An 8,704-nucleotide genomic window follows, 5' to 3' on the forward strand; every position below is an offset into this window, starting at 1 on the left:
TCATGCTAAAAACTTTCAATAAACTAGGTACTGATGGGACATATCTGAAAATAAGAGCTATTTATGACAAACTCACAGCCAATATCATACTGAATGGGCAAAAACTGGAAGCATTCCCTTTGAAAACCAGCACAAGACAAGGATGCCCTCTCTCACCACTCCTATTCAACATAATATTGGAAGTTCTGGCCAGGGGAATCAGGCAAGAGAAAGAAATAAAGGGTATTCAAATAGGAAGAGAGAAAGTCAAATTGTCTCTGCAGATGACATGATTGTATACTTAGAAAACCACATCATCTCAGCCCCAAATCTCCTTAAGCTGATAAGCAACTTCAGCAAAGTCTCAGGATACAAAATTAATGTGCAAAAACCACAAGCATTCATATACACCAGTAACAGAGAACCAAATTATGAGTGAACTGCCATTCACAATTGCTACAAGGAGAATAAAATACCTAGGAATACCATTAGGAATACCATTTACAAGCAATGTGAAGGATCTCTCCAAAGAGAACTACAAAACACTGCTCAATGAAATGAGAGGACACAAATGGAAAAACATTCTATGTTTATGGATAGAAAAAAATCAATATTGCGAATGGCCATACTACCCAAAGTAATTTATAGATTCAATGCTATCCCTATCAAACTACCATTGGCTTTCTTCACAGAATTAGAAAAAAACTACTTTAAATTCCATGTGGAATCAAAACAGAGCCCATATAGCCAAGACAATCCTAAGCAAAAAGAACAAAGCTGGAGGCATCATGCTACCTGACTTCAAACTATACTACAAGGCTACAGTAACCAAAACAGCATGGTACTGGTACCAAAATGGATATATAGACCATGGAACAGAACAGAGGCCTCAGAAATAATGCCACACATCTACATCCATCTTCTTTTAAAAAAATAGTTTTATTGAGATATACTTCACATAATGTAAAATGTATCCATTAAAAAAGTTCAGGTTCAGTGGTCTTTAATATACTTACAAATAAGTGCAACCAGCACCACAATAAACTTCAGATTTTTTTTTTTTTTTTTTTTTGGTAAAACAAGAACCACTCAGACTGCATTGTCTTTCTCTTACTCTCCAAGAGGAAGACAAGAACGATCACCAATGGTAAATGGCAGCTGCAGCAAAGCAACACCAAGCGCCAGCTTCGTGCTCAGAAGAGAACTCTGTGCCTCCTCCTCATAGTTTCTGGTGCTCTACACATTCAGAGAAACTTCTCTAGTAATGAACTGTAGAAATGATCCCTGAAAGTATAGTCTTCAGAACATTTTTATTACTTCAGAAAGAAACTTGTATTCTTTAACTATCATCCTCCTACTTTCCATATGCTCTTCCTCCCAGGCCTAAGCAACTACTAATGTACTATCTGTCTCTATAAATTTTCCAATTGTAGACATTTCATATAAATGGAATTATATAATTTGTGACCTCTTGTGAGGCTTTCTTTACTTAGCATACTTTTTTTCAAGGTTTACCCATATCATAGCATGTATCAATACTTAATTTCCTTTTATGGCCAAATAATATTCCATTATATGGATATACCACATTTTGTTTATCCATTTATTAGTTGACAGCCATTTGGATTGTTTCCACCTTTTGGCTATTAAAATTTTTATCAGGTATATGATTTGCAAATATTTTCTACCATTCTGTGGGTTGTCTTTTCGCTTCCTTAATAGCACCCTTTGGAAAAAAAAAAACAAAAAGAAACAAAACAAACAAACAAAAACAACTGAACCAAAAAAAAAACCATTGATGAAGTCTGATATGTCTGGTTTTACTTTGGTTGCTTGTGCTTTTGATGTTATATCTAAGATCCATTGCCAAATCAAAGATTATGAAGATTTTACCCCCTTTGTTTCCTTCTAGAATTCTGTAGTTTCAGTTTTTACATTTAGAAGTTCGATCCATTTTGAGTTAACTTTTATATACAGTGTAAGGTAAGGGTCCAACTTCATTCTTTTGCATGTGGATATCTAGTTGTCTCAGCACCATTTGTCAAAAGACCATTCTTTCTCCAATGGGTGGACTTGGATTCTTGTCAAAAATCAGTTTACCATAGAAACATGGGTTTATTTCTAGACTGTCAATTCTATTCCATTAATCTATTCATCTACCCTTCTCCCAGTACTGTACTATAGCGATTATTCTTGCTTTGTAGTAGGTTTTGAAGTCAGGAAGTGTGAGCCTTTCTACTTTGGTTTTCTTTTTAAAGAGTATTTTTGCTATTTTGAATCTCTTGAATTGCATATGAATTTTAGAACCAGCTTGTCAGTTTCTACAAAAAAAAAAAAAAAAAAAGAAAGAAAAAAAAAAGCTGAGATTCTGAGATTCTGACAGGGATTGTGTTGAATTCATAGATCAATTTGGGGAGTATAGCCATCTTAACAATATTAAGTCTTTCAATACAGGAACATGGGATGTTTTCCCATATATTTAGAGTTGTATTAATTTTCTTTCAACAATGTTTTGTGGTTTTCAGAGTATAAGCTTTGCAATTCTTTTGTTAAGCTTAGTCCTATTTCATTTTTATTATGCTTTTGTAAATGCAATTATTTTCTTAATTTCATTTTTAGATTGTTTATTGCAAGTGTATAGAAATACAAGTAATTTTTATGTATTGGTCTTATATCCTAAAACCTTACTGAATTTGTTTACAAGTTCTAATAGTTTTTTAAAGTGGGTTATTCATAATCTATCTATCTATCTATCTATCTATCTATCTATCTATCTATCTATATGTTGTATATACATTATATATACACATTATATATATATACACACACAAGATCATGACATATGTAAATAGAGATAGTTTTACCTTTTTTCCCCCAATCTAAATGTCTTTCGTTTTCTTTCCTTGCTAATTGCTCTGGTTGGAAACCCCAATACGATGCTGAATAGAAATAAGGAGAACAGACATTCTTGTCTTGGTCTTGATCTTATAGAGAAAGAATCCAGTCTTTGACCATTAAATATGATGTTAGCTGTAAGTTTTTCTAAGATGCCCTTTGTCAGTTTCGGAAAAAAAAATCTTATATTCCTAGCTTTTTGCGTGTTTTCATCATAATGTTTATTGGGTTTTGTCATGTAGTTTTTCTGCATAGAGATGATCATGTAGTTTTTGTTTTTTAATTCTATTGATATAGTGTGTTGTATTAACTGATTTTTGTATGTTAAACCAACTTTGTATTCTTGGGATAAATCTCACTTGGTCATGGTGTAGAATTATTTTTATATGTTGCTGGATATAGTTTGCCACTATTTTGTTGAGGATTTTACATGCATAGTAATAAGAGATACTGGTCTGTAGTTTTCTCTTCTTGTGATGTCTTTCTTTGGTTTTGGTATCAGGGTAATACTGGTCTCAGAATATTCATAATTTTTGAAGTGTTTCCTCCTCTTCTACATCTTGGAAGAGTTTGTGAAGAATTGGTATTCATTCTTTAAAAATGTTTGGACTCTGATTCTTTCTTATGTGAGTTCAAATTCATTCTCGATCTCTCTAGTGAATTTTTTATTTTAGGTGTTGTACTTTTAAGCTCCCAAATGTATGCATTTATTTAAATTATTTGTCTCCCAAATCTAACATCTAGGTGCCTTTAGGGACATTTTCTGTTGGTTGGTCTTTTTCCTTTGAACGGGCTCTGTGTTTCCATTTTTTTGCATATGCCATAATTGCTTGTTGAAAACTGGACATTTTAGATAACACGCTGTAACAATCTGTCATTAGTTTCTCCCCTTCCAGGAATTGTTCTTGATGGGTCTTTCTTTTCTCTTTTTGCTTGCTTTTGTTTTTATTTTTGCTGCCTGTTTGTTTAGTGGCTTTCCTGGCATTACTCTGTTTCCTGTACTATGCAGCCACTAAATTCCTTGTTCCCCACCTTTTTATCAGTTTGTTTATAGCTTTAAGCCTGGCCTCCTAGGGTTCAGTCCTCTGTCAATACAATTTATTGCTCAGCAAGCGATCGATCAGATTTTCTTAACTGCCTTGAGCATCGGTTCTCCATCCTTTGCCAAAGTTACCTGTGTGGGAATGTACATACTTTCAAACTTCAAGTAGTTTAAAAACCCTCTCGTTTCCACTTCCTGCTTCTGTAGGGCCTCAAGGTCAGCAGTGAGTGACAGGGCCTCCTCCTTCCCCAGGTCTTTCTTGGACATGTATGTAGCCCTGCGCACGTAGGAATACAGAGCTCTTCAAGTTCCCTGTGGCTTTCTAGTTCTATAGGTCTCCGTTTTCAATTTTTGGCCAGGCTCTCGTTAGCCCCAACTGAAATCACAGCCTTAGGCCACAGCAATGTTGCCAGCAGATTCTTACCGTTTTCAGTAGTGCCCTGGGCACGAAGTTTTATTTGCAGAGCTGAGTTCACAGACAAGTCACATAGCAACAACATCACAGGAATAGAGATTTTCTAGGCAGCTTCTGGTTGAGTTAAACTACTGACTGTTCTCTGAGTACAGGCCCTTTTCAAAAAAAATTTTTTTGAGGCAGGGTCTCACTCTGTTGCCCAGGCTGGAGTGCAGTGGCCCGATCATGGCTCACTGCAGCCTCGACCTCCTGGGCTCAAGTGATCCTCCCACCTCAGCCTCCTGAGTAAGTGGGATCACAGGTGCATATCACCATGCCTAGCTAATTCTTAAAAACTTTTTTGTAGAGACAGGATCTTGCTATGTTGCCAGGGCTAGTCCCAAACTCCTAGGCTCAAGTGATCTTTCTGCCTCAGTCTCCCAAAGTACTGGGATTGCAGGGGTGATCCACTGTGCCTGACAAAATAAAAATTACTTTTAACTGACACATAGTGATTGTGTGTGTGTGTGTGTATATACATATACAGATGTTTCAATGCATGCAATGTTAATGATCAGATCATGGTAATTAGAATAGCCATCATCTCAAACATTTATTATTTCTCTGTGTTGGGAACATTCAATATCCTCTCTTCCAGCTACAGGGTTTTAAAGCGGTCAGTCCTCTTTTGGCTGCGAGAATGTTGGCTTTTCACCACCACTGCACCTCTGAGCTGGAGCGTGAGAGAGTGTGAGAATAACCCCAAGTTAAATACGCCACAGACCCACGGGTATTAAGGTTCAGTAATTGGTAATTGGTGTTTTTCAGCTTGTTCTTGTGTGTAGTTGATTTCCAGAATTCTAAAATGGTCAAACGTTATTGTTTTGCAAGTATTTTTGCTGCTTTTGGGGGAGAGTGGGTTTATGGAATTTCCTAGTCACGTCATGTTCAGCACAACACTTTTCAGTTTCATCACGTTCCACATATCCGTAGTTTGTTTATATTTTCGAGTACAAGTCCATTTTATGGATCTACCTCAGTCTGTTTGCGCATTTCATTGGTTAAATAAAATTTGTGTTATTTCCAATTTTTGGTGATTATGAATAAAACCACCGCAAACTTATACATTTAAGTGTTTGTGTGAACATAACTTCTTTTCACTTTCTCTGGGTAAATACCTTGAAGGAGGATTGCTGGGTTGTGGGGTAAGTGTGTCTAAAGCGATAAGAAACTGCAATTGCAATCTTGTTTTCAAAGCAGTTGTAATATTTTGCATTCCAATCAGCAAAAATGAAAAAGAGTATCTCAATCGCTCCACACCCTCATTATCACCATGGTATTCTTGTTTTTTCTTCTTAAAAGAAAGGATGCCTCGGTGGCCCCCACCTTGCTGAGCAGGAGCCAAGTTGGCTCTTGGTTGTCAGCAGCAGAATCTGCAAGGGTCAAGCTTCTTTTAATCAAATCTAGAAGTTTGCTTACCAGTGTGGTTGTCTAAACTTCCCCAGGGAAGATACTGTCTGAGCTCTGCATCGAGTCTGCTCCCATCTGGATCCAAGGAGCTCACAAGACCCTCCGAGGCCCCAGCAGGGCCACTCAGGCTGCAGGTGAGCCATTCCCAGGTGAACCACTGCCTTCTCCTGCTCTCCGCTGCAGGTGTGGGCTGCAGGTGTGGGCAAATCCCCCCGTTCTGTCTCCATGGGTGTCTCCTGCGTCAGGAGGGAGAGGCCCCTTGGTCTTGGAGTGCCTAGGAGGGGTGGGGGCCAGCTCCAGCTGCAGCTACCCTTTCCAGGGCTTCTCAGGAATAAGCCATGAGCAAAAGCAGTTATCTCAGCTTGGAGGAACTTTGAGTCATCTGGATCAGTCCAGTTAGGTCACAGAACTGCACACTGAGGCACAAGCTCCAGAGGGAACAAGGTCTATGGAGAAAGCAAGCGCAACACTGGTGTGGTCTGGGACAAGTCACTTCCCCTCTGTCTGGGGCTTCAGTCTCCCTGAGGTGAGTGGGTGACCCTGTTGCCCTCCAAGTTGCCTTCTGTCTGTGACATTCCAAGTCTGGGGTCTCCTGCCCCGCGTCTGACCTAGAGTTAAACTGGGTCACAATAAGTCTGGAATCATTGGAGAGTTTCTGGTTGCATGGCTGAGCCTCAAGGTTATAAAATGGAAATAATCCCTGCACCAAAGATACTGCTGTCCCTCTCTTACCCCCTACCCCTTCCCTTCCCTGCCCTGCCCTGCCCTACCCTATTTCTTCCTTCCTTCCCTCCCTCCCTTCTTCCCTCGCTCCCTTCCTCCCTCCTTCCCTTCTTCCCACCCTCTTTCCCTCCTTCCCCCTCCTCTCTTCTCTCCTCCCCTCCCCTCCCCTTCTCTTCATTCCCTCTTCCCTCCCTCCCTTCTTTTTCTCTCTGTGCCTCTCCCTCTCTGTCTCTGTTGTAAGGAGTTATCCTCCCCCTGTCCTTTCTTTCTGTGCCTCTCCCTCTCTGTCTCCATTGTAAGGAGTTTTACCTGCGACTGAGGGAGACTGATTTTAATTCTCCTCCTCTCCTGTGTCATTCACCTCAATTCTCCACTTACCTTCCCTTTCCTGCCTCCATGGCTGACTGCAGCACCTCCACCTGGGAGTCCCAGTTGGTCTCTGCCAGAGGAAAAGACTGGGTCCCCATGAACCCTGGGCTTTGACACCACCCTGGAATTGAAGAACTGTAGACATGGAATTGCCCCAGGCGCTCAGGGAGGCCGCTGCAGACCTGGGATTCCTGATAGCCTGGGCTGCAAATGCTCACCCATCTTGCCATAGGGAAAGGGTTGCTGCAGTCCCGGGGGAAGAGCAGGCAGTAGGAAGGCAGGGACTGGGAAGGGTTTCAGCCTAACAGCAACCTGGCACCCACTGTGTATCACCTGAGGCCGGCGCGGGGAGGACTTGGGACTGACCACGCTGCTTCCTTTGAGTCCTTGGCAAGGGATTCTGATGGAGGGGAGGCCAGACTGGGCTGGAGTGGGGCAGAGTGAGTCATGGCAGCGCCACCCACCTCACCGGGTGAGGTCGGAGTGTGGGCTCTTGCCTGAACACTCCTGGGCTTGCTGCCCTGGACTCCTGGCTGAGGGGCAAGAAGCTGGGGTCCCGCTCCCACTCGGGGTCTCTGCCTCCCTCCCAGTGCCCACTCCCTCACTCCCTCCTGCAGCTCCCCCTCTTCCGCCCCACCTCCCTCCACCTCCCTGCCTTGCTCACCGTTTCCCATGGCGTCCATCACCAGGGGCAGTGGGGATGGAGTGGAGCCTGTGCCCAGACGGCCCTCCCGCCTTGGACCTCATCACGCCTTCCAAATGGAGCGGAGCGGTGGGATTCAAAGCTTCGCTGAGACTGCCAGGGAGGTGGGCTTTCAAAGAAACAGCAAATAAATGACCGCGGAAGTTGTGGCCCCTGAATAGGTTGCCACCAGCAGGCGTGAACACGGCTAGTGTCTTTGCCAGCACCCCCCAAAAAATCTTCCCCCCCACTTTTTTTTTTTTTTTTTCCTGAAAGCCAGTTGGAACCTGGAAATCTGCTTTGGCGAGTTCTCGCCGCTTAGCAAAGCTCCTCAGCAAAGCAAACCTCGGGCAGTGCAGCTATGTTCATAGCGCCGTGCCAGGGGCGGCGTGCAGGGCCAAGTCCTTCCGAATTAAGTGACCCTGGGTTGTTCCAAGGCTCCCCCTCCGTAGTCTCACTGCTGGAGGGAGAGAGGAGCAGGTCTTGGGGTGGACCCCAAGGCAAGGAGAAACGGGGGTTAGTTATGAACGTGCTGTCATCAAGGTGTGGTATCTGGAACTGCGTTTCAAAATGACTTGGATGTCCTCATTGGGAAAAGGAAGAATCTTAGGCCGAGTGATGGAATTCACAGGTGCCATTTGCAGACACCTCCGAGGAAGTGAAAGGCTGGTCTCCCGGGGCTTGATTCCTAGACAGGCAGCGGCCAGCCTGGGATGCATCTCATGGGTGCACCAGGAGAATCAGGGGTATGTGAGGGCCTCAGAGACCTGACCTAGGACCTCACCTCCGCCCCCGGACAACCTCGTGAGCAATGTAGGGGAGCGTGGCTCACCCCACAGTCATCTCAGGAGCCGCTTATGAATATTGGAATGTTCTTCCTTAGATTAAGCCAAATTTGCCTCTCTGCACTTCACACAGGACAGTCACAGGCTTTTTCTGTTAAGCTGGTGGAGATTTTGCATAGCATCGGTTTAATCCTCCTCATTTCAAAGATGGAGAAACTGAGGCCCAGAAAGGGACAGTGACTTGCTCGGGGTTGAACAGTGGCAAAGCCAGGTCAATGCTCTTACATCAGCCCCACCCCTGGCCCTAGCTCTGGCCTCCAAGACCACTTGGCTGAGCTGTCCCATTCTCAGGGGGATGACCTCTC

General features: G+C 43.0%; 1 non-coding gene across 1 annotated transcript; it reads right to left on the reverse strand.

The window, feature by feature from the left end:
* Positions 1 to 1,063: 1,063 nt before the first annotated feature.
* LOC112629633 lies at positions 1,064 to 1,279 on the reverse strand. Its single transcript, XR_003120717.1, has one exon. It is a non-coding gene; the product is annotated as a small nucleolar RNA U3 (small nucleolar RNA).
* Positions 1,280 to 8,704: the final 7,425 nt, after the last annotated feature.

Source organism: Theropithecus gelada, chromosome 7b (genome assembly GCF_003255815.1).
Source record: "Theropithecus gelada isolate Dixy chromosome 7b, Tgel_1.0, whole genome shotgun sequence".
Classification (NCBI taxonomy): domain Eukaryota; kingdom Metazoa; phylum Chordata; class Mammalia; order Primates; family Cercopithecidae; genus Theropithecus; species Theropithecus gelada.